This window comes from Globicephala melas, chromosome X (assembly GCF_963455315.2).
Source record: "Globicephala melas chromosome X, mGloMel1.2, whole genome shotgun sequence".
In the NCBI taxonomy this organism is placed as follows: domain Eukaryota; kingdom Metazoa; phylum Chordata; class Mammalia; order Artiodactyla; family Delphinidae; genus Globicephala; species Globicephala melas.
The window spans coordinates 10,100,289-10,127,114 of record NC_083335.1 but is presented as its reverse complement, the minus strand read 5'-3'; the positions used below and the strand labels follow the sequence as shown (position 1 = coordinate 10,127,114).

The window sequence follows — 26,826 nt, the reverse complement described above, 5'->3', positions numbered from 1 at the left end:
ATCCTGCATGTGTCACCTGCCTTCTTTAAAACCTTATTTTGTGGCGTCTCTGATTAGCACTTAGAACCTACTTAGCATTACCTGTGCAGAGGACATTTGGGAGGAAGGATGGTTATGATTCACTTGTGTGGCAACTGAGGGGCCCCTTGTTTTCCTTCCTGCCTTCATTCTGACCAAATGCCTCAGGCTCAGCCTTGATGTGGGGTGACAGGTTCCATTGAGATTCTCTTCCGCTCTCACTTTTCGCTGTTCAGCAAGGATTTTCATATCTCTGCAGGGGCTGCTGTCTTGCCCTTGAAATTTCCCATACTCTGGATGCAGGGGACTTGGCCCTGGGTCAGAACCCTCCCCCTGCGGTAATGTATACTATTAAACAAATGGCACTGAGAGCAATGTTCTCTCCCCAAGTCAAAATGCTCCCTTTTAGGTAAAATTTGAGCCTGCTGCTGGCAGTTAGGAGCCAGAATGGCAAAGGGAAATACAATGTAAAAGCAATATGAGCTTGAATGAAATTATGATAAGTGTCAGATGGCATCATTACCAGCATCCCCATAGGCAAGCATTAGGGAAGCTCTGTCATATAATGCTGAAACAGAATTCCAGTAGTGGAAGGAGCAGTAGCGTTCCAAACTGGAGTGTGAAATAAACACATTAACTCTTTGAGGTCCTTTGGGAGCCACAGATGTGGAATGAGTGGCCACAATTTGTATGTTGATTAGATGAATGAATGAATAAAGCTCTGGGATATTACATATTTCTAGAATATTAATATTATATATTAATGACTTTTTATATATATATAGTGTGTGTGCATGTGTGTGTGTGTGTTTTCTCTTTGAATCTTAAGAAAGGCAGGTATATTAATGTCCCTTTTATTTTCAATAATCAGAGAATCAGGTGCTACACACAAATGAATTTCCAGATAACTGAAACTGTACTCATTTGAAATGTGAAACTGGTTTTATTTTTTTTATTAAAATTTTTTTTTATTTTTTAAAATAAATTTATTTATTTTTGGCTGCATTGGGTCTTCGTTGCTGCGCAGAGGCTCTTCTCTAGTTGTGGCGAGCGGGGGCTGCTCTTCGTTGTAGTGCGCGGGCTCCTCATTGCGGTGGCTTCTCTTGTTGTGGAGCACGGGCTCTAGGCACGCAAGCTTCAGTAGTTGTGGCACACGGGCTCAGTAGTTGTGGCTCGCGGGCTTAGTTGCTCTGCAGCATGTGGGATCTTCCTGAACCAGGGCTCGAACCCGTGTCCCCTGCATTGGCAGGTGGATTCTCAACCACTGCACCACCAGGGAAGCCCCTGAAACTGGTTTTAACGTGACCACTTTGGGGAGATAATTTTCCCAATTTAGAAATTAGATTAATGTTACCCTACTTTATTAAACTGCATACACCAAATCTATACTGCTTCTTGATTGTTCAGTTTACCATTTTCAGTAATTATGGTATTTTCTTTTTATTGAGAAAGACTTTATTAAGAAAGTGGCATTTGTATCTGGGATTTGTGTGATGGTTAGAAATTTGCCACACATGGAAGACGATAGGCAATACAGGTAGAAGGGATAACATGATCAACAACACAGAAGAATGGAAATGTATATCTTGTTTAGAGAAGAGTGAGCAGTCTAATGTAAATAGGGTACAGGTATATATAACCCCTAACATAGCTAGGGGATGAGATACCAGTGGAAGAAACCAGAAAGTTGTGATTAAATTGTATGAGACTTTGGAAGTCATTATAAAAAGTATGAATTTCAACCAACATACAATGGTGAGTTATCAAAGGCTTTTAAGCAGGGGAGTGATGTGTCCTCCTTGAGATCATATTTCTGTCTTTATGTCTATATCAGAACCTGCATTAAGGAATGGTTGGAGAGATGCTTAATAACCCTGCAGCTTCCTTCAGTCCTTCCCCTGATGGCCATTTCCGCCACCTAATGAAACAGACTATGCAAATATCAATAGTTTCAAGCCACTTTCCAACCAGATTATTGTCCCCACATCCCTCCAAAATAGAAATTCTGAAGTTACCTCTGCTCTGTGTTTATGTCTCCATGTATCTCAGTATCGAAAAAGTGTTTACTACATGCCACGCATTGCATTCTTCTATACTTTATGTACATTTTCCCGTTTTAATTATTCAACAATCCCATGAAGATGACGCTATTGTTATCTCCCCATTTGAAAGAGGAGGAAATTGAGGCTCAGAGAAGTTAAATAACTCATCAGTGGTCACAAGGCTAGTAGGTGGCAGAGCCAGTACTCAAGTCTGTCTGACTCCAAAGCCCATGCTGTCTTGCAGCTCTGGCTAAAGGTGACATGGACTTCAGGCATTGGTAGTGGGGCCAGAGAAGAGGGGTGAAATTTGAGATTATGTAGGAAGAAAGAATTAATGTTCTTTCAAAATATCCAGAAATTCATTAAAGCAGTTCTGGTAGGACTGTGTTATGAACCTTTGGTGATACTTATTTTTGCACAGAAAGCATTTAGAAAAAAAGCACCTGTTGAAGTCATTCAGTTGAGAGGTTGTTTTGAAAGTACTAGGAAGAAATTGGCTATTATGTGACTTCATTCAGCCTCTGTGTGTGTGTGTGTGTGTGTGTGTGTGTGTGTGTGTGTGTGTGTGTAGCCAGTGTAGTCAGCCACTATTATTACTTACTGTGTGTATCCAACAGTAATGAGACATAAATTATTTTAAAAACTATTTTGTTCATGAGAAGGTATTTTATTTTAAATATAGCAGTGTGTATATGTCAATCCTAAACTCCTAATCTATCCCTCCCCTCCCTTCCCCCCTGGTACCATAAGTTCGTTCTCTAAGTCTGTGAGTCTGTTTCTGTTTTGTAAATAAGCTCATTTATTGTTTAAATTACTAATTAATTCATTGTCACCCATCTCTATTTATCTTACTCTGTAAGTTTGTGGTCCTCTTTTTTCCTTATCAAACCTCATATGTTTCCAGATGTTAGTGTTTCCAGAATTCTTTCATACACATTTTTCTATTTGAATTGTACATAGTCATGTAAATAAACTAGGCACAGAAGACATTTAATGGCTTTCCCAAGGCAACGTAGATAATTAATGGTTGAGCCAGACTAGAAGTTGTAGTTCCTGACTTTTCTTCAGTGTTCTCTACTTATCCATAGTCACCGTGTTATCCCCAGCACAGTATGTGGACATAGCCATTGCTCACTCCATGTTTGTCCAATGGAGAAATGAATAAATAGGTAGAAGAATAAATAGTAACTAATATTAGCATTGAGTTATGAAAGAATTGGTATTAAATTGCTGGTAATTAATGATTCCCAATGGCTGCTCAAAATCAATCCTTTATTTTAATGACACACTAAGGATAATTCAAATGAACCATTGTAGTTAACCTCGCTGAGGGTAAACTAGAGCTCTACTGATTTTGCAGTAGCTTCCAGGGATCCTGGTGGTGGTGGTTAAAAGTCATTCTTTTGATAAAAAGTAATTACATTTGGTTACCTAAGAAGGGTGATTTGTGGTCTAGAAAGAACCGTAGATCAGAGAAGTTAGGTTCAAATCCCTGCTCTGCATTTATTAAACATTCTGACCTTAGGGAAAGTATATAACATTCTGAACCCCAATTTGTACATTGATAAGATAAGGATAATAATATAGGCATCCATAGGGTTGCTGTGAAAAGCAATTGAGAAAATATACATGTGGATTTTCTTTGTGAACTATAATGTACTATTCAAATGCTATTTGGGGATTTTGTTATTATTTGATGTTTTAGATAAGATGAAAGAATGTTCAGTAACAGCTACATTGCCAAGGAAACCGTATAACTCCAGTCAGAGAGGTACTGCTACAAAGATGACCAGCCAACATTCCATTGTGTTCTGACAAAGAAAAATTTGGAAATAAGTAATGACTCATTGTTACCAGGCTTACAAAAGGGAATGTTTCTGTAAGGCAGACATCTCTTTTTTAAATTCGCGGTTAGGGGCATTGCTTGAAATGGCTCTGTGGTGAGCTGATTGAATGTGCATTTCTGGGAGGATGACCCATTTTCCACTTAGGTATCACTTTCTGAAATATGACGGCTTTGTCTGAAAAGCTCTGAAGGAGTTTGGCTGTGATATATCTAACTTCCTTACATGTGTGAAAATCCACAACAGTCAAGTCCAAGTGCCAGTAGAAATGTATTTGTGTTGAATTTTTCCATTGTGCCGGATTGCCCACATGCACCCTATTGGAAAACAAACTCACCATCTTCTATCCCAAACCAGCTCCTTTTCTTGGTTTTCTCATGACTGTATCCAGCAGTCTGCCAGGTGCATTTTGATTCTGTCTTTCTCGTCTTCCCTAGTCACCGAGTCTGGTGACTGTCATTTGCCAATGTCTTGTATGTAGATTTCCTCCTTTCAGTAGTCACCGCTTCATACCCTCATTGTCTATATGCCTCCAGCCTCTGTCACCTCAGTGCAGCTGGCCCCCCTCCAGATGAATCTGCCTAAACCACTTATCAAGGCCGCAATCTGTCCCAGACCTTCCTGTGGACTTGAGTCAGTCTTTTTCTCATGCTTTCGAAGCCACCCACTGTGGCTTTATTCAGAAATTCCCTTGCCTTGGGAAGCATCTTCCTTTCTCTTATCCCTCCCCAGCAATACCCCGTTCTTTCATGGTGCAGCTTGATAAACATGTCCTCATGTATGAAGCTTGGAGGCTTATGTCCCAGGCTCAGATCATGGCTTTACCACTCCAGGATGAGTTCTCTCATGTGTTCTGTGACCTTGGCCATGTTATCTATCCTCTTAGGACCTCAGTTTCCTAACCTGGAAAATGGTGACAGCTCTGTGCTGTAGGTACTATTATTCCTGTGAGGAGGAAATAAGCTGTAACGCATGAAAGACTTACCACATGCCTGGCATATAGTAATCGCCTAACATAAGGTAGCTGTTTTCACTGTGATTACCTCTAACAGAGAAGAGGGAACCCCCCTCTGAATTTTTTTCTTTTTTTTTTTTTCTTTTTTGCGGTACGAGGGCCTCTCACCGCTGTGGCCTCTCCCGCTGCGGAGCACAGGCTCCGGACACGCAGGCTCAGCGGCCATGGCTCACGGGCCCAGCCGCTCCGCGGCATGTGGGATCTTCCCGGACCGGGGCACGAACCCGCGTCCCCTGCATCGGCAGGCGGACTCTCAACCACTGCGCCACCAGGGAAGCCCACCCCTCTGAATTTTGAAAGAGCTGTGTACCACTCTCGGGGGATTTATCTCATACTGGTTTGTAAATATTTTTTCATGTGTTCCCTCCTTAAGGACTCCTTGGGGTTGGGGAACTATGTGGTATTTCTGTGTGAAGCGCCTGCGTGGCAGGCATTCAGTAAATGTTTGCCAAAGGTGTGGGGTGGTCCTGGGAAACTGGCCAGGGTCCTGCGCAGTCTCCTTCCTCTGCCTTGTTTCAGGAATAAGCAAGTGTGTGCTCTGCATGAGAGGAGTCTAGGTTTCTTACAGCCCTCCTGTTAGCCCCACTAGTTTTCAAAGTAGCTAAGGGAGAGCCTCTTCCCGGGCCTGAGTGCCCAGTATGTGGCTTGAACTACTCACTCTCTAGGGAGGATTGCTGCCCTTGTCATCCCCACCGCCCCCATTCTGGGTCCCCTCCCAGGGGCACAGGTCCAGAGCTGATTGCTTCTCTCCCCTTGTCATCTGCTTGATTCCCTGTGGGTCTTTCTTATAGCTTTGGTTGTGTACAAAAGTCTTTCTGCCAGTCTCCAGTTAGTCTTCAGGGAGAATTATTCTACATATAGATGTCTTTTTGAAGTGTTCGGGGGGTGGGGGTGAACTCTGCATCCTCCTACTCTGTCATCTTGGTCTCCCCTGGATTGAAGGATACTTTAAAGGAGGAGGCCGTCACCCCTCCTTTTCAGTATGTGTGATAATGGCATTGTATGCAATGAAATTAGACATATATTCCCAGCATGGTTGCAAAAGAATGGGGAAAGACCGTGGCTTTTTGTATGTGAAAAAAATCATATTGTAAAGGCATTCAGACAACTCTTTAATAATTCTTACTGAGCTAGCATTGGTTGAGAATCTGGTCCCCAGGCCAGTTAATACTACTGTGTTCTACTCTTTTTTTTCCTACATCTTTATTGGGGTATAAATGCTTTACAACGTTGTGTTAGTTTCTGCTGTACAACAAAGTGAGTGAATCAGCTGTATGTATACATATATATATCCCCTGTCCTGTTAACATGCTTCAGATTTCTTAGAAGTTTTTCATTCTTATCATGTTTGTTCACATGATAGAAATAACTAACACAAAATAGAAAATAATTGCATATTTAGTTGAATATTTTAGATAATCTGAGGTCCCTATGCTTTTTTCCTCTTCAGGATGGTCTGACTTAACTCTCCAGAGAAGTGCGCAAATCCTGGCCTGTTTCCTGAGCATTTTCTGAAACGGCGAGAGAGGATGTTAAAGTAAGTGCCCTCCTCCTTGCCCCTGCCCCAGCTGTGTATAATGGGGAAGGGGTGGAGATCACCCCATGACATGATTGGAGAGCATTCTCACTCTCTAGGCTCAGAGGCCGTGTTGATGATGGTGATGCTTGGAGGCCAGGAGGGAGGAATTACGTGAGAAGGGGGTAGAAAAGTGACAAGGCCAGTGAAGCTCAAGGAGCCTCACCACAGTGCCTCGCACGAATAGATGAGCTGTCCTCCGAGTCCCTTTCTTTTTCTCCGGGCTCACACTTCATCCAGAGCCTAGATGGTAGGCACTCTGTTGATGAACGTGCATGTGAGAAAATCGCACTCATCTTATTAGAGTACCATTATTTCTAATGCGAGGGAAGTGGTGATGTTCAAATAAGCAGGTTTGGGAAATTCAGGTGAGGGATTGAGTTGAGGGAGTACAGTAATAGGTAGTACTCTTAAATGAGAAGAGAAAGATGACTTAAATCATGTGGCCTGCTTTCACCTGTCTGGAATTTGAGTCGGTTGCCAATGTCAGTGACCATACCCTCACAGAAGGCCCTACCTGTATTATTCTCTTGGCCTAATGTTCTGCACACAGTGGGTGCTTGATATTGATTGCTGACTGCCTGGTCAATTTCACCAGAAGGCAGTTCTGTGATCTGAGCTTCTATTGTAACCAGCTACAATGGGTTTGATTCTCTCTGGAATAGTGGCTGCAATCAATGTGTGAACTGATGGTGTACCCTCCTCCTGAGATAAAATTGATGACAACCATGCTGTGTTCCAGGGAAAAGTGAATGCAGGGAAAGCCACTGAACTATGGTATTTTTCCCTCAAGTGCTTCTTTACACATGAATTAACCAGGAAAGATGGTACCTAAAAAGAAAGTCATCCACTGATGCCCAGTGAAAAGCATTATATCTTGGAACTGTTTCAAACTCTTTAGTTCTTTTTGTTGTTGTTAAGAAGAATGAAATCCTGACAAATGAGAGGGAATGCAGTTGGGTTTGTCCCAGTTTTATGTAGAGTATCAAATTAGGTTTTGAGTATTTGCAGAGCGATAGCTCAAGATTGATGGCTGGAAATCTGATAATCCATAAACGTGACCCAGCACAATATTGTCCTAATTTGCTTTGTGATGATTAATTCAACTATTTTCTGCTTTCGTGGCAGTGAATATACAGTGTGGTACAAATAATGCCCTGTAAACAAATTCTGAGCTTCTTTAATCTTTGCAAATATCTTAAGTTGACCTTTTCTCTGAGTGTCCTTTAGTAGGTTCTAGGATAGAGCACAAAAGCGTGTATGGAAAGCCATGGAAGGAGGAAGACTCCAATCAAAGAGGATAATGGTCCACTGGACCCAGTGTTCATTCCAGGAGTTCCATTTTTCTGTGATAATTTAGATGCAGTTTTGATGGTTTGTTGATAGTTTCTCCTTGGCCACAATGACTGCAATACTAGAAGTGAAATTCCACTATAGTGAAATATATTCAATCTTCCCATGTTTGATCTGACTCTGAAATTTTATTCCAGCAAATATGAGCAGTAATGATATCAACAGAAGAAGTTTGGATTGCTAGCTTGGCTGTGGTCTCGAATATCATCTAGGATATATGCTCACTTATTAGGCTTCACAACCTCTCTCAGAGCAGTGGTTTGGAGCACGACCACACTGAAAAGCTAAGAAAGCCAGCCTTAAACCTTCTCCTCACACACAGACACACAGAATGTTGCTCACAACTTAACAGAGATTACAGATCTTTTAAAATTTAGACATCAGAGGCCCATGTTAGAGGATCTCCATCATAGAAAGAAGCCAGAGGAGAGTAGTGGCAGTTTAATTACAGCCAAAGTGATTTTAAAACATTAAAAGTATTTTGCTAAAATAGAAGTGATAGGCTTCCCTGGTGGCGCAGTGGTTGGGAGTCGGCCTGCCGATGCAGGGGACGCGGGTTCGTGCCCCGGCCCGGGAAGATCCCACGTGGCGTGGGGCGGCTGGGCCTGTGAGGCATGGCCACTGAGCCTGCGCGTCCGGAGCCTGTGCTCCGCAACGGGAGAGGCCACAGCAGTGAGAGGCCCGCGTACCGCAAAAAAAAAAAAAAAAAAAAACTAAAATAGAAGTGATAAACTCTGAGATAATGCAGCCAGAGGAGCAGTAACCATATAGGAATCTCTTCCTTCCCCCACCCCTGCCCCATGTTTCTTAGTTTAGCAGCCAATGTTCTATTTCAGTATTTTAGGACTCTCCTGTTTTATGAGCATCCTATTAATTAGCCGTGTGGTTTCTATAAAATTGTTCCCACAGTATTGGTGGTAGCTATTTGTGGCTGCCAGAAACCCCGGACTCTTATGAAATATCCTTACACAAAGAAAGGGCAACATAATAAGTACCGGATGATATGTGGTCATGGGGAAACTGAGATTGACAGTAGACATTAATAGAAATGGGTTCAAGATCCCAGTCCTAATTTAGCACAAAGGGACTGAATAAATGTGACATATCAATACAAAGGACATGTTGTGAAGTTTCATAATTTCAGTCTTTGTCTTGGTAGGCCAAGGATTTAGTCCTACAAAGATATTAAAGTTCCTTTAAGTATCATTTTGTGAAGACCTGGATCTATTTTTTCCTTCTTTTGCTTTGATGAAATCCTTTTGGCCACGTTGCCTAATTGTGAAGAGTAATTATAGATTCCAGTGTCAAAGAAGAAAAGTAAAATATTTGGAAATCAACGAAGGAAGGTTACTTGAAGCATCTAAAGTTTAGATAGTTGAGATGGCCCAGAAGAATCCTCACAGGTGGGATGCTGCTCTGAATGCTACTCAGCAGCCTTTTATGTCTCTAGATCACCTTACCTGAACTTCTAGACCTAATGGATTTCTACCTTGTCTGAATCAAAACACATTCTCCCTCTGGGAGACAGTAGAGTGCAAAGTTGAAAAGCATGGGCTTTGGGATCAGGCTGTATTCAATTCCCAGTTCCACCATTTACTGGGTGAACTTGGGGCACTTCAACTACTCTGTGTATCAGTTTCCTCTCCTGTAAAATAGGGATAGTAGTCACATCCATGCGGTAGAATTATTGGGAAGATTAATCACTTAAACTCAACATATAAGTACCCAAGAAAAGTTACTGATTGTCACTATCACCCTATTAGCTCTTTGTTTTTAGTCAGTATATTGGGTTGTAATGATGCACCTAAGAGATCCTGAGTTCACGGAAGGCAGGAGCAGTGACTTATGAATGTTTATAGTCATTGTGACACCTAGCAACCTAGCACAGTGTCTCAGAAGAAGTAGGCACAGGCGTACAGAAAACTGACAAATGAACTCTTGAAACATTTTCAGCAACAGTAGTTTTTGGTTTAAGTATCATTTATCCAGCACTTTAATTAAGCTCAATCCCCGTCCCTTATGTATTAGCAAAACCTTTTTATAATGATTGAAAATCTCATGTACGGCAAACATGTCTTGTGTGTTGGAACTCTATATTTTCAGTTGGCTATGTTCCGACTTGGGAGCTAAGAGCGATATCCCCCACCCCCTACCAGTTCTTTTTACATTTCATGGTTCAAGTTGTGAAACTGAGGGCACACCTCCTGCATTTTTCCTGGTCACTTCAAATTCCATCAATACTGCTCCATCTGGCAGAGTTCTGTGGTGGTGTGGGCTAAGAAAAAAAGTTCTATTCATCTTCTTTTCCTGTCCAGGCAATTATTGACCTTCTTTCATTCCTTCTCTTTGATGGTATTTAACCTTGTCCTCCACATGGTTCGCTGTCTGATTTCTGATTTTTTAACAGGCACTTAGTACTGCTGCTTCTCAACACTTTCGGCACTTCAGTGATTGCCAAGTTAGTTCAGCTTTTTCCTAATTTGGACTTTTAACAGCCTTCCTTTTAGACTCTAAGGTTTGCGAGAATTGTGGCTCTGCACACAATTTGAGTAAACTTAATGCAACAAACCAATCCTAAATGCTTGAATTTGATCAAGTCAGTGAAACTCTTTTTTTCTTCTTTTTTTAAGTTCACCTCCTGATTCCAAGTTGTCAATTAGACTCAGTTTTGAGCCAAGTTTTTGGGTCTTTTTTCTGGGGGGGGAGTATTGGGTGGTGTGTGAATAACAGAGAGTACTGTGAATGTTTACACATATAAAATAAATATTTTTAGATAACTTTAGGGTCTTACCCAAACTTCTATTGCTGAGACTAGTTATTTTTTTAATAAGTTCGTCTCCTTTTCTTAAATCCATAATTATCCATGTAATACTTGACTCCTTAAAGGTATATTTCATTTTCACCTATGTTATTAATGGTGTCCTAGGCTGGGCAAATGATTTTTGTACTGAGACTTATAATCAGAGTTCATCATCCTATTTAAATTCATTAGTTACAAATATAGTAATAATAGCTAGCTATATATTGTCATTATGTATTAGACTGTGCTAGATACTTATTTAATCCTCACAACCATTGTAGAAACTGGGTATACTTATAATTCCCTTTTTACAGGTAAGAAAATTTAGCTGTTAAATAACTTTCCCAAGGCTAAACAGCTTTAAGGCATCATAATTAGTATGAAATATAGATATGTAAATTGGCATTTAGTTGATTGGTCTTCCACTCTGTGAACATTAGCCATTGCTTGTGCTTTGGATAAATAACACTTTCTCTTTGCTTCTCTTGTGTTGTTCTTTATAAAATGAACACAAACACAAACAAGTGAACACGCAGCTCTCTCTCAGGATGACTTACTCCATTGCCTCCCTCAGTTTAGCTCTTGGGGCTTGTCCTTTTCACTCCCTTTGGCTTTGATACTGGAATGACCCAGACTTTGACTAGCCCTTGCCCATCATGGACTTTGGGGTCTAATTTTTCAACATATCTCTCTGACGCTTCATCACCTACTCCTACTCTACTGTGTATGTCCTGTATATATTCTTTTGGCTTTTCACCCATTGGTTAGCACCTCCTTTGGCTTTTGTCCTTCGTCCTCCAAAGTAATGACTTGGTAACAGTCCCAAGTCATTATCTACTAGAGAAAGGATATTCAGAAGTTCAGCCTCTCTGCTTTTGCCCATGTCGAGGAAAGAAAGGATTCCTTAGCTGAAGCTCAAGTAGAATGAGAACCAGAGAAAGGGATACTCTCTTCTGAAGATCTTTCTCTTCTGGGCAATTGTCATTACTCCAGGGTACATCCTCTCCCTTTTACTAGACTGCCTAGAAACAGTCCTCTGAACCAAGGCTAACCATATATTGGTACAATATGCAGAAAATGGTATAATTGTGTGGTTACCTACAACTTATATTAAAATATTATATTTTGCACAAAATCTAACATTTAGGTTTAATGCATCAGCATTTCATAGTGTTTCATAAAGAGAGCTGTGACTCTCAGCTATTCCACCACCTGAAAACTTTTGATAACACCAGTCTTATAAGGAGAACCCTAGCCGAAATCTGGGCCAGAGATAATGTGACACAAGACAGAAATTTTTTGGTGGGCCTAAGGGAAAAGTTTAGATTCTAGACACCAGGGTACTGAGCAAATCTAAATAGGGCACCATAGTCTGGAGCTTTAAGCCCTTGAAACATGAGGCCGCTGAGTGTCTGGAGTTAAGGCAGAAGACAGCAAAGCCTAGATCTTTATCCGCATTTGATGTAGTCCTGGGCTATCATCTTCAAGAGAGTGTTTCACAGGGGAGGCAACCAGGCAACAGACCCCTCCAGACACAAGATGAACAGAACTTAATGTGAGCCATGGGGTGATATCAGGTCTAATGGCTGCCTTCTTGATTTCTGGCTCCATGCGTCTTTTTTTTTTTTTTAAATGAACAGGTCACCTACCTCATTACTCTTCTCCCTCTTTCAAACTGGGACTTAGGCGGGTACATCACCCCAGCCTATGCCACCATGACCATTTCCTCTTCGAGGAAGGTGTCGACTTTATTAATACAGATCCTTTATGAAACCTTAATGAGGTTATCTATCGACAGTGATGTAATAACGATGCTTACTCACTGAATTAGTATTGGCCCTCTGTGTGTTACGTCTTAATACGCTTTTGTTATGGGCCTTACTTCCTTTAAAAACATGTATGCTAGAAAGTAGATAGAACGGCCCCCAATAAAGGGATGGCCACAAGTCAAGCAGAGGAAATGCCCTTGGGATTTTTTAAGGCATCATCTTAAACCTGATAATTGTGGGTGCCAGAGGAGAGCCGGAAGGGGACAGAAAACATGTTGATGAAAGGGAGGGAGAGGCATATAAGCAATAGACGTAGAGCCCCGTGTAGAACCGCAGGCCTATCCTGCCTCACGCTCATGCTCTGTAACCTGATCATGACCAAGTGAAAATTCCTTCCTTTACCAGATGTAGGACTAACGTTCTGCTAAACTGTGAGGGGGCAAAATTTATGTCCCCAGGTCACCAACAAAATTTGATCTCCTTGGACCGCTAACTCAAGGAAGCTTCTTTCCTTTTGTTTTCTTTTCTCATAGCTTCCTGTGGCTTTCCACGATGGATGCCTCCGTGACCTGCTCAGGTCCGCCTCTGTCACTTCTTTCTTGCTTTCTCATGTACCAGAACCTTTATGTCTCTGGAGGATCTCTGCTTTCAGGGCCCAGACTTTGGGGAAGCTCATTTCTTCTGAAGAGTCTTTGAGAAATATTAACTTAACGTACAGCTCCTCCCCCTTTTAATATCTTTGTTTCAAAGGAGGTTTTCTGAAAATCCAGTGATTTAGCCCAAAGTTTGGATCTTGGTAGTATTTAATGCTGTATACGAGAGCCAAGGTGTTGGCACTCAGATGATCAGGCCTGTTTGTAAAGCATGTTGAGATTTTAGTTGTAAGGTCAGGTGGGGGGAAGGAAAGGAAGCTGACACATAAGTCAAGACTCACCTGGGGAGCAGCATCAGTATCTAAATGGGACACAAGGGGAAGCTGATGGGTGCAGAGCTGCAGGAGTCTCAAGGATGTGGTCTTAGTTAAGACATCAGTCTATGTTAGAATACTACCTAGGCCCGTCACTGGAACCACGGAACATGAAGACGGTCTATCCTCCATGGGAAGGGGCTGGCAAGGGATGGAAGTCAATCAGGGCCCCAGCCAAGTGGCCTAAGGTTCAGACAGGACGATGGTCCCAAAAGAGGAAGGCGATTTAAACATAAATCAAGGCACAAACAAGTTTTATAACTTGTGCACAAATTGTCAGGATATGACAGCATCTCATTCCAGGTACCCCAGACACTGGGCTTCTTGTCGTCGCATTAATTCCAGATCTTATTTCCTGATAAGGTAGGCAGTCCTAATGTGACACTACCTTGGATGGGATTGCCTTCGGGAAGTAGGCAGGCTGAGTTATAGGGGTGGAGAAAACAAGGACGGCAACATGGAGCTTTTTAGCAAATCCCTCAACACCATAACTACATCTTATCTCATTCAACGATTTATTCCACAAACATGTATCTAGCACCTGCCATGTAGAAAAAGACTGTGCTAGGCACCAGCATCCTGCCTGTCTGGCCTGTAATGAGGATCAGCCTGATCTCAGCAGATAAGTCTTACTGATTCCCTGCTGGGGTGCCTGTATTTCTTTTTCTGTATATACTATGAGGCTGATTCAGTAAAAAGAAAATACTAGACAAGGAACAGGGGATCTAGGCTCTAGTTTCACCTATACCACTCACTGGTTATCATCTTGGGTAAATCATCTCTCTTCTCTGATTTTATTTTCCTCCTTGACGCATAAGGGGTTTGGGCCAGGTTATCATTAAGGTGGTTTTTTCACGCTTGATTAATCTTTGGTTACATGACTCTCTAGCCATCATTCATTCATTCACTCACCAATAATCAGATTTGAAAGGGGAGGAAATTGAAGATAAAGTGAAGATCATGAGCAAAAGATGTTCCTGTTATGGCTTGTATTTCCTGAGTATCCTTCGAAGGTTTAAGTCTCGAGAATGTAGAGCTTTGCAATGAGAAACACAGGAAGGCCTGAATTAAAGCCGCAGGAATCAGAGGGTTCGTAAAGCAATGGGGAGAAACCCTTGTGCTCATTCATTGTTTATCCACCCACAGAATAGTTGCTGGCCTCCAACAGGTCATGTCTTAATGAATGCAGTGGGTGCTCACCAAACACAGTGCTAATCAGATGTCCTGTGGAGAACTGAATGTGTGGTAGGCAGCCCCCCAGAATAACGACCAATATTCACAGCCAACACAGAATTGTCTTTATAGCCAGGAAAGCACAATGTGGAGTGAGGTGAAAGGTAAACTGAAGAAACCCTGGGCTGGTCAGTGAGAGTTACAGCTGGCTGGGAGGAGGAGAGAGAGAATGGAAACAGGCACACCTAGCTCCCGGCAAAACTGCATGGTTTTAGGCTCATTTCCTCACCTCCCTCTGTCTTCTCCTGTATGCTGCTGGAATTTAGGAGAAGGAAGAGATTGCCTAATTTAAATGTTGGAAAGGCTCGCTCTCTGAGAAGCCGGTAGAATTTATCTTTGTTGTCTTCTAACAGCTGTCTCTCCACGTCAGTGGTTCTCAGGCAGAGTCAGTATTGCTCCCCAGGGGACATCTGGCATTGTCTGGAGACATTTTTGGTTGTCACAGCTGGGGCTGGGGTGGGGTGTGTTCCTCTTACCCTTTGGGTAGAGGCTAAGGATGCTGCTGAACATCCAACAATGCACAGGACAGATGCTTTATAACAAGGAATCATCCATCCCCAAATATCAGTGATGCTGACGTTGAGAAGCCTTTAGGTGATTCACGCATTAAGTCCTTCAGAGCACCTACTGTACTCTAGGCCCTGTGCTAGGTTCTGGGAATCCAGTGATGAATAAGACAAACATGCTGTCTGCTGTCATGGAATTTGCAATGGGGAAGACTGAAAAGAAAGAAGTAGCAATAGCTTCCTTTTATTTATTGCAGGTTATAATAGGTTTCTTTCTTTCTCCTGTCAGCCCTGATTCCCCATGCCAATTCGTACAACAGACGTTCACTGGATACCTGCTCCAAGTGAGACATTTTGTTGAGGAGGTGATGATGCCTAAGCCAGATGTGATCTCTGCCCTACAGAAGCTCGGTCTACTGGGAGAGACAGACATGGGAATGAACAGTTGCAGTGCTAGATGGTAGCTTTAATGGAGGTGTGTCCAGAGTGCTATAGGAACATACATTATGAGTGTGCAAGCCCTTTTGGAGGTGATGATGCCACTGAAAACTTGGTTCTTGCAGCTGGGTCTTGAAGAAATATTTTGAGTTCACTGGACAGAAGCTGAGAAAGGCAATTCTGTTTAAAAGATCAGCATGAACAAAGTCACATGGAGTAAACATTCCTGGGCCTTGGTGACATGGCCGTGGCACGGTGTGTCTAGCCTATGGGCTACCTGAGTGAGAGTGGTTGGGACAGGGCTGGAGAGGCAAGCTGGAGCCATAACAAGGAGGGTCTTATAGGATATGTCAAGGTCCTTGAGAGATGTTTTAATCAGGATAGTGATGTGGTCAGGTTGCTGCTATAGGTGGGCAGGACTTAATCAAGCCCACCTTCAGCTACAGCTGCCATGATTAGGTTTGTTTACTGCAGTCTTTCGTGAACCCCCCAACCAAGGTTGTTTTCTATCACTGATGTCTCGTTCTCTGTAACGGCTTCTACCTCTACCAAGCACCTGGGGGCCTGACATGAGCCTGGAATCCTTAGTGTGATTGGCCTGCATTCACCATTGATTTGGTTCTGCTGGCATCATAGACTACTGAGTTTGGAAAGGACCTTAGAGGAAGGGTAAGAGGAAGAGACTAACATTCAGTGACCATTTCCTATGTGCCGGTAACAGTGCCTCCCTCATTTCCTATATATCTTCAGTACTTAGTGCTCAGCAGAAGCTCAATAAATGTTAATTATCATCATGGTTGTCATAACGTTGGCTCATATATTTATCACAACTGTTGGAGACAGATGCTACTATTGTTTCCATTTTGTGTATGGGAAACCTGAGAGCCAGAGCTCAAAGTATCAATACTTCTGAAACTAGATAAGTAGACAAACGTTAACTGTAGTAACAAAGGAAAAGAAAACACGTAAGGAGGAACATGTCTTTGCCAGGCTGTGTCCATTGGTGTTTTTGGATCTAAGCACTATTGTCTGTCTGTCTTTCTTTCTTTTTTAGATATATACTTTTTAAATTGAAGTACAGTTGATTTATAAAGTTGTGTTAATTTCTGCTGTACAGCAAAGTGATTCCATTATATATATATATATATATACACACACACACAATTTTTGTATTCTTTTCCATTATGATTTATCACAGGATATTGAATATAGTTCTCTGTGCTATACAGTAGGGCCTTGTTGTTTATCCATCTATATATAATAGTTTGCATCTGCTAAGCCCAAACCTCCCACTCTGTCCCTCCCCAACCCCACCCCACCCCACCCGCCCCCTTGGCAACCACAGGTCTGTTCTCTCTGTCTGTGAGTTTCTTTCTGTTTTGTTAATAAGTTCATTTGTATCATATTGTAGTTTCTACAGATAAGTGATATATGGTATTTGTCTTTCTCTTTCCGACTGACTTACTTCACTTAGTATGATGCTCTCTGAGTCCATCCATATTGCTGCAAATGGCATTATTTCATTTTTTATGGCAGTGTAGTATTCCATTGTAGATATGTACCACATCTTCTTTATCCATTCACCACTTGATGGACATTTAGGTTGTTTCCATGTCTTGGCTATTGTGAATAGTGCTGCTATGAACATAGGCATGCATGTATCTTTTTGAATTAAAGTTTTGTCTGCATATATGCCCCGGAGTGGGATTATTGGATCATATGACAACTCTAGTTTTTTTGAGGACCCTCCATACTGTTTTCCATACTGTTATCTTTCTTTTGAGGGGGAACTTTCTAATTTAAGAATTTGATTTTACTTGGTTCAGGAAAGCCTTCGGAGGGAAATGGCTGTGATATCAATTTTGGTTAAACTCTACCCAGTGGTTTTCAAACTTTCAACTATGACCTAAGTAAAAAATGTATTTTATAGTGAAACAAACATTTTACCAAGAAAACCTTAACCTTACCCTATGTGACACATTCTTAGATTTCCCATAATATATACTCTATTCTTTTCCATCACATTCCATTAAACAAATGTTAGTTCTGACCCATGGTTTTAAAAAACACTGCTTAAACTATCTTATACCAGTTCTATATAAGGCTTGCAATCCAAAGGGGCCTCATCTGAACAAGCACTGATCAGTTCTGGATACGGGAACCATATTGCCTCCAAAATCCAGCTGGAGTCCTGAGCTCCTTTTTAAGCAGTAGCTGGTCCACAAAGAAAACCTGACCAAGTCAGGCAAGAAGCTCAAGGGTGGGTACAACATTCTGTAAGCATAGGAAATACATGCAAACTCATATTAAAGCAGCATGAATAAAAATGCGTATGACCCTCACGAAAGAAATGATGTTGCTGGACTCAGATACCATCTCAGAGGTCCATCCGTCATGTGCAGTTTTGAGGGGGGAGAGCAAACCCAAAAGGTAAGACTAAAAGGTTGGCACGATAGTAAATAGGTCACTGCCTTTTCTTTCTTTTGGCATCAAGTGGGATAGTATTTGAAACCAAGGATGAACTAACTGTTTGGGCTCTATCTTCTAGTATCTTGGCCCCTGGGCTTCTCCTCCCTCTCTACACTACTGCCCCATGCTAGAATATTCTGGCAGTGTTTTGCTTTTTGTTAGGAGTAGAATGTACAGCAGGCTCATTACACGCAGCCGAGGTTTTCACAGGTTTCCAGGCCTTGCTCCCGATCATACATTACGTTGTAAACGATCATACATCACGTTGTAAACAGCACGAGATTTGTTTTTGTTTTTTACTGCGTGAATAAACCTTATTTTAAAGTCCCTGGAATTTGATATGTGTAGATCACAATTTCTATGCATATAAAATTATTCTGAAAAACAGGGAGAACTGACTTTTGTGCAAGTAAGCTAGACTTTTAGAGAAGCAGCGCGCTCCATTGTAAGATACGCCAGAAAGTGAAAAGAGTAATTGGTGGTGCCTTTACAGCCTGATCTTTGTGGATTATTTGTAGCTTTTCTTTCTTAGTATTTGATTCCTTAAGAAATACTTGATTCAGCAGGACATAATTAAACAGGAAATAAAAATTTCCTAAGTTAATGCATGATCCTTCTCTCATCATTCTAATATTTAACTGAACTACTAAAAATGGTTTCTTTTTAAATATTTGGATTTTCTCATTTCTATTAAGCTTTAAACGATAGGTATCACCAGGAGAGGAATAATGATTGATTCTCATGCTTAGTGTATAAATTAAATCTTATAAGTCTTGAGTATAGCAATGTATCTGTTGAATAACAATTTCAGTAAATTTATTTACATGGATAAACAGGTATAATAATCTGTTCAACAGTATCTTTAAATGTCTTCTCAAGATTATTATAGTGATGGTTTAGGTGCAGCTGGAAGCCAAAAGAATTACGCTTAAAAAAAAATCAGTGTGTACACTTCAGTGTTGATAAGTAAGGGGTTATTAGTAGTGCTTGACTTTTATTTCTTTATTTTTATTTCTTTAGTTTTTAGCATCTTTATTGGAATATAATTGCTTTACAATGTTGTGTTAGTTTCTGCTGTATAACAAAGTGAATCAGCTATATGTATACATATATCCCCACATCCCCTCCGTATCCCACCCCTCTAGGTGGTCACAAAGCCCCGAAAAGCACGAGTTTTGTATGTGCAGAGGAAAGCTTTACTGGGACTCAAGACGTTTGCATATTAGTAATGCTCTGGAAGCTCTGGAAAGTGTGAGTTTCTCTTTTTATCCCTGGGGATACTTCTAGCAACAAAACCCTTGGCAAAGAAGCTCCATTATTTGAATGTTGCTGATTAAAAGGCAAAACACCAAAGGCTTCATAAAGCATGTAAAACGGTTTGATTTTCAATCTTGTGATAGAAATATCTTGGTGCATAGCTTCTCTTTTTGCATCCCCCTTACAACTTCAATCCTCCCATGCAGCTGAAAGACAGTTTCCAACATAGCCAGGTGGGAATGTGTTCTCTTCCTAAACCATTTTTTTTCCCTCACTCAGAGGCAGACTTGCCTCCCTCTCCACCCCTCCATCCCATAGGGTCCCTCTCCCATTTTGCGCAATAGTCAACGTGTCCCCTTATCCAAACAAGAAAGGAATGATGCCATTCTTTCGGATACTGGATTGACTGAGAAATTTATCTATCCCAAAGAGTTTTCTTGCCTGTAGGCATTTATAGTTTAAGCTTTTCATTCTACAGTGAGTTTCAACTTTTATAAAGGAATTTCCGGCCTCGGCAAGCAAATATGGAGATTTTGGGAGGGGTCAAGAAAACCCCTAAAGTCTCAATAGGCCTACAGTCCTGTGAAACTTAAGGGAAATCTTAGACCCTTTGAGGTTAAAGGAGAGACAGAAAGAATGACCTGTGATTGATCCTGATGTATCGACCACCTGTAGCGCACCCCTCTGCCCCATCCCCTGGCACACTGCTCTCCTACAAAAATAAAAGCCCATATTGACTCTGCTGAGGTTGTTGGAGGCCTGGTCCTGACAGGGGCCAGGAGTCCGGTCAAGAATCCATTCGCACTGACTGGCTCCATGATCAGAGCCCACTCTATCCCAACAGAGTCGGCCGGAGCACCCCTCCCCTTGCTCCCTGCCACGGCACTAAATTTAACCCACTTTCTCATTTGTACATATTTTCCAGCACCAGTTTTATTTCCCATTTGTTGCTTTCTTTATTTCTGCCAGGGATATATGTTATGCTTCTTTTTTGCCATTTCTGCCGTTGGTTGCTTTTGTTGACAAGGAAGTCCTTTCCTTTTTAGTAATCTCTTATTTTATTTTATTTATTTATTTATTATTATTTTTTTTGCGGTACGTGGGCCTCTCACTGTTGTGGCCTCTCCCGTTGTGGAGCACAGGCTCCGGACGCGCAGGCTCAGAGGCCACGGCTCACGGGCCTAGCCGCTCCGCGGCATGTGGGATCCTCCCGGACCAGGGCACGAACCCGTGTCCCCTGCATCGGCAGGCAGACTCTCAACCACTGCACCACCACGGAAGCCCTATTTTTTTATTTTTTAAAGATTACATTTTACCTTTTGTTTGTTTGTTTTAACTTGGTAGACTGTTATTTGCCAGGAAAGGAAAGAATGGAGACACTGGAATTCCTGTAATGACCAGGTCAGGTTTTTAAAAATTTATTATTTGTTTTTTAATTTTTTTAAATTATTTTTTTGGCTGCGTTGGGTCTTCGTTGCTGCATGCAGGCTTTCTCTAGTTGCGGCGAGCTGGGGCTACTCTTTGTTGCAGTGCGTGGGCTTCTCCTTGTGGTGGCTTCTCTTGTTGTGGAGCACAGGCTCTAGGTGCACAGGCTTCAGTAGTTGTGGTGCATGGGCTCAGTAGTTGTGGCTTGTGGGCTCGAGAGTGCAGGCTTAGTAGTCGTGGCACACGAGCTTAGTTGCTCCGCGGCATGTGGGATCTTCCCGGACCAGGGCTCGAACCCGTGTCCCCTGCATTGGCAGGCGGATTCTTAACCACTGCGCCACCAGGGAAGTCCCTTATCTAATACATGAATGTTTCCTGAAAGATTGATGGGAGATTGCTGGCCTCAGTAGGTTGCCCATTAGATGTTAGATGGCTGCATAGCCCAGTCAATTTTCATTAACTCCATTTTCAAGGGGCAGAGGTTTTCATCTAACAGCCTAAGATGTTCCATTTTTAATACTCTTTTTGCATAATTTACTGCGTGCCAGGTACTGTGCTAGTGCTTTACATGAATCATATAACTTAATCCTCACAACATTCCTCTGAGATAGGTTTGATTATTAATATTCTATTTTAAATTTTAAGGAAATCAGAGGATTTAAGGATCATTCCCCAGGTCATACAGGAAGTTTGACTCCCTGATCTAGGATGACTGGTTGTACGTAGGAGCAGATATAAGGAGTAATTAGACTGAGTCATGGAAACAGTCATTTGAGACAGATGTATCTCTGGCCAAGGTCTTATACTTTTATGTGTAGGCCCTCAGAGAACACACAGGTAGTTGTGGGATTGATGGCATATTGAATAGTTTTGTTTATGGATTGTGTCTAAGGAGATATTAAAGGTTCTCACCTTGTGATTCACGAAAAGCATGCTAGAAAACTGAATTATTGGCAACAGGATGTGGTGTTGTTTTGCAGTGAGGCTGGGACTTTGAGCACTGTATTACCCAGAAGCCAGAGATGGGGTTCCGATGAGCTATCTGTAAACTCTTACCTGTTCCCTCTGGTGAGAGTTTTCGAAGCCCTTCTCAGCTGATGTCTTCAACTTACTGACTCTGCCCTGCCCAGTTTCTTGCTGTGTATGTGGCATGCCCTGTTCACATGCCCAGCGATCTCAGCTGCCTCTTCCCCTCACCGGGTGTACTTACTGCAGACCTGATGAATCCCGATTAATTTCCTAGCTCTTCTGCTAAGACTTGCATTCCCTGAATTCCACCTCGTTTTGTGACCCTTACCTAGCCCAAGTGTTAACCCCTTTCCCTTGGGAGCTGAAACCTGTCGCTCAACCCCAATTTCTCTTGGAATCTTTTCTTCAAACTGCCTGGAACCATGATTCCTGGTGCTGTGTGCTTGGCTTTGGGTGTTGCCATCGTCTGGAGATTTCCTGTTGTCGTGGCCCGTCCCGTAGACCTCATCTCCCATCCTTTCTAAGATGGCAACTCCAGCCCAAATCAAATGAAGTTTGAAAATTTATTGGAATAGTGAGTACCCTCCTACTTTCCAACCACAGTTTATAGGCTAAGCCACATAGCCACGTCATTTCCTTTGTCCCCAAACTTATCCCGTTGCAGCCTTGTCTGCTTTCTCACTGGCCAATTTTCCCGAAATGGATATTGTTGTTTGAACTCATTCACGCACTCCCTTAGCCCTGTGCTATGAACAACTTACCCGAAGGACAAGAAGGCCCCCCTGCATCAACAACAATGAAAGGCTATGAAACAAAGCAATTTTTCTCCTAAAGCTCAACTGCCTATTTGCTGTTTGCAAAAGAAAAAAGGGTAGAGAAATAACCAAGCTTTCTCCGCTTCCTCTGCCTTTCAAGCAGCACATTAATATGGCTAGTTAGTGCTTTCCAGTTTATGCCATCAGCATTGTAAATTCAGTAGCTTAAGTCTCACAGTGATTTTGGTATAAGCCTTTAATCTTAGTAATGATTCCTTGATCAGCTGTGTCCCTTGCAATTCAGAGGTCATTAGAGTTCCCTGTTGAGAACTCCCCAGCTGTTCCCGTTCAGTGTATGTATATTTATTTATAGGGCTTTTGAACCACATTTGGGTATGCAGGATATCAGCTCCTTTTAGAAGCTGGCGTTCCAGATCATCTCCTGAAAGTGCAGCAGAGCTGGGAGAAAACCAAGCCCAAGGTGCAGTGTGTCTGTGGTGCTTGAGATGCGACTGGCATCCTGCTTTAACTACCCCAGGGTTAATGGCAGGCCTGCCAGAGCCTCTTTGTTGCTTTCAGAAAGGCCAATTTGAAACGAAAAGCCACTTTCCAGGTAGGATATCATTTTGTTGGCAAAGGCAGGACATTTAGATAAGGAAATCAAAATGATCCACCGAAAAGTGAAAAAGTTCAGTCACACTGTTCATTTGGTCTCATTCTGAGCCCAGAACAAAATGTACTTGCTTGAAACGTCAGGCTAAAAGGGTTTGCATCTAGAGACATCAGTAAAAAGACTTCATAGTGATCACTTTCACGTCCTAGCTGATCAGAGCGGGAAAATACACATTTCAGAAGACTTTGTGAAAAACTTGTGGCATCAGGTGGCACCTAAGTGGATTTGAAGGATTAATATGTTTCTCTTAGGGACTTAAAAGCAGATAGCCATAAACTTCTAGAGGTGACAAGGACATTATAGATCACCTGGGTCAACCTCCTCAATTTCCAGATGATGGAAATGAGAGGATTCAAGAGGGAAATTGCTTGCTGACATTCACACAGCAAGTTAGCGGCAGAGTGAAGATGAAATTCCAGGCGGTGATTAGAGTCTTGGGACACCCCTCCCTCATTTTAAAACTATAGATAGGGCTTCCCTGGTGGCGCAGTGATTGAGAGTCCGCCTGCCGATGCAGGGGACGCGGGTTCGTGCCCCGGTCCGGGAAGATCCCATGTCCCGGGGAGCGACTGGGCCCATGAGCCATGGGCGCTGAGCCTGCGTGTCCGGAGCCTGTGCTCCACAACGGGAGAGGCCACAACAGTGAGAGGCCCGCGTACCGCAAAAAAAAAAAACAAAAAACAAAACACTATAGATAGATTGATGGTAAATTTCATATTGCTACCCCAAATAAGGGAGGCAGTAGAGTAGTCGAAAGAGCAAAGCTTTGACGTTCGACAGGCATGGGTTTAGAAGCTCTGCTCTACTGCTAAGTAGTTGTGTGAACTTGGTTAAATTACTTAATCTCTGTGGGACTCAGTTTCTGCATTTGTGAAATAAGGATAAGGATACCTACCTCAAAAAGTACTTCTGGGTTGAAATGTGATAATGCATGTAAACTGCCCGGTGTGATGCATAGGCAGTGACCACCACATGACAGCTGTTGACATTGTTATTTCTAAAGGAGTCCTTGGAAATAGCAGGTTCCCTTGTGCTCGAAGTTTTTTTTCTGTTTTTTTTGTTTTTTTTTATGTTGGACTGGGGGTCAGAAGCAGGCAAAAATCTTCAAGCCTCTATCGGTTGAGGCTAGAGCCCAAATGATAATAAAGCTTCTCTGTGATTATATTGTGTCGCCAGGAAGAAATATAATTTGATTTACGAAAATTCAATTCAGGGAACACTTCTGGAACCTACTTGCATAAAGCAAGGCACATCTGTGCAGCAGTAACAACACACAGAAGCACTTCTGTTGGAAAAGTGTCTTCCAGTAAAGTGGAAAGAATGTACACAGTCTTAGCCTCCAGCTGGGAAGGAAATTTAAGAATATTTCCTGAACAAAGGCTAGTAGGCATGAGGTGTGTCATGTCTGATCATTAGGTAGTTCGGCTGGAAAAAAATAACATACACCAAGACAGCAAGCACCGTCAGATACTTCGTGCAGTGCTTGCAGAATTGGGGTCCTTTTATTTACTTTTTCAGATTCTCCCTCAAATTTCCTTCAGTTATCCACAGAATGACCTCAGGGATGCCCAGCTGGATTTTATCTCTTTTTCCATTAGCTCTCCCATTCTTCCACCAGCTTTTCTTTACCTTAGTGATCAATAGTGAGATCTCTTTCTATGAAAAATAACAAAGCCCTCAGCATTGCCATTCTTTTAGTGACTGTGGCTGGCTCAGCCTCAGGCCAGGAAGTCAGCCTTGTGGCTATTGATTTGATTAAGCTTTGTGAAGGAGAGGGGGAGAAAAGCTTCTTGTGTTGCTGTTAGATGAGCTAGTTCCCATGACTAATCTGGAGCCTGAATACAAAGCTGAATAATTGATCCAGAAGCGAGAAATTGAGATACTTATGGGAAAAAAAAGATCAGATTCATGTGTTGTGTCCAATGGATCCTCTGATGGTAACTAAATTCATTAAGGTTTGACTTACGAAGTATGCCATGATTAATTTTCTTTGGAAATCAAAGTAGAACCAGGTACTTTTGACTGTCCTCTTAAGACCGCTGGTCTAGCCAGTAGAGAACATGGGTAGAGAGACCACTGTGTGCGGTTTGGATCACTAGGGTGCTTCAGGGAGAGGAGTTGTGTTCCCTTGAGCTACTTACGGTTCTCAAGTCTGCTTTCCATCCACCTCCAGTAACTCCCCTCCCCCAAGGAGATAATGTCACAGAAACATCTCCACAAAGAGGCATGTCCAGCGGGGGTGGGGGGGAAGCAAATGCCATGACCAAGTGCCAAGGAGATTCAGGCAAAAACAGTCTCTGAAGGTTTCATGGAACTGGTTTGTGTGCAGCCGAGTTTTCAGAGAAGGAAGAGAAAAGTCCTGTCATCCCTCTGGGCCTCCAGCTCACCGTCTGTACCTGAGGGGAATGTAGTGATTCTGAGGTTTTGACTAGTTCTAACATGATATGCATCCTGTTCTACTAACTGCCTTTCACTGCATGATTTTTCTGTGTTAGGCAGTAGGCTAAGGGCTTTGCATACCTCATCTCATTTAATTCTTAAACAACCCAAAGAAGGAGCCAATATAGCCATCCCTGTTTGAAAAATGAAGCAGCAACCCGGAGAAGCAATTTACCTAAGATCACATAGCTAGTAGACGGCACAGTTGAGATTGGGCTCCGTCCTCCCTGACTTTAAGTTCCTGGCTTCATCACGTTCTCAGCCTAGTGCACGTAACTGGCAAAGCCATTAGATCCTCTCCTCATTTCTGGCTCGTGAGTCCTCACTGAATATCAGATGACACTGTGACGGACACCAGCCATCCTGAGCACTGGCTTCATCTGGATTTGCTTTTCTCCAAGAAAGCTCTCATCCAGTAACTCATTAATGGCTATTATCTGAGATTCTGGGTTACTTGATTAAAAATTCTGAGCTCACAGAGAACAGAGTCCCATTAGAAAGGAACTTGGAGCACACATACTTCAATTAGGAGATGAGGGGGTCAGGCTTGGCTGGGGATCTGTAGTGGAATGCCCTGTGCAATTAGGACAAAGTTTAAGTTGGAAGACATTGGGAAGGCGTATACATCAGCTTACCGTAACTGCTAGAACCCCAAGTTCCCGCATCTCATTGGCATTACACCTTCAAAGTATATGTCTGTTACATGTCATTGACCAGTGCAGGACCGCAGTAGAGCTCTGCTCCACACACTCATCAGGGTCTCAGCCTCTTTCCATCTAGCGGCTCTTCCGTCTTGTAGGGCCTGGGTATCTTCTAACATCTAAAGGGGGCGGCCACAGAAGGCTCATCCACTTTTCAGCTCTTTGGCCCAGAGGTGACCAAAATCGCTTCTGCTCGTTGCTGAAAATTAGTTCCATGGTCCCATGTAGATGCTGGGGGCTTGGAAAGTAGAGTCTAGCGGTGTACTCAGGAAGAGGAGGGCGTCGATTTGAATGGGCACGCACCATCTTCTCTGCCACAAAGAAAACAGAACGCAGGGAGTAGGCAGCATGAAGAAAGTGACAAAGGACTGCCTATAGCAACCATTACATGGTTTCTTTCTGTTTTCAGATCAGGGTCTAGGAGGGCATGTGCAATTGTAGGGCCTCTGTGTTATCCAACTCCAGGCAGCACCACTGACATTATCGTCTACATAAATGGCGTCTTCTGACGAGTACAACCATATGTCTTTGTTTTTAAAAACTGATTTGGGGTTGGGTGGTTTTCTTCAGGAATATA

The 26,826-nt window shown here is 42.4% G+C and overlaps 1 long non-coding RNA gene across 1 annotated transcript in view; it reads left to right on the top strand.

The window, feature by feature from the left end:
* LOC132594575 (uncharacterized) overlaps positions 1-26,826 on the top strand; it is a 703,896-nt gene that overhangs the window by 170,945 nt on the left and 506,125 nt on the right. Inside the window, exon 2 of the long non-coding RNA XR_009560781.1 lies at positions 6,370-6,456. This is a non-coding gene — a long non-coding RNA (uncharacterized lncRNA). The remainder of the gene's footprint in view (positions 1-6,369; positions 6,457-26,826) is intronic.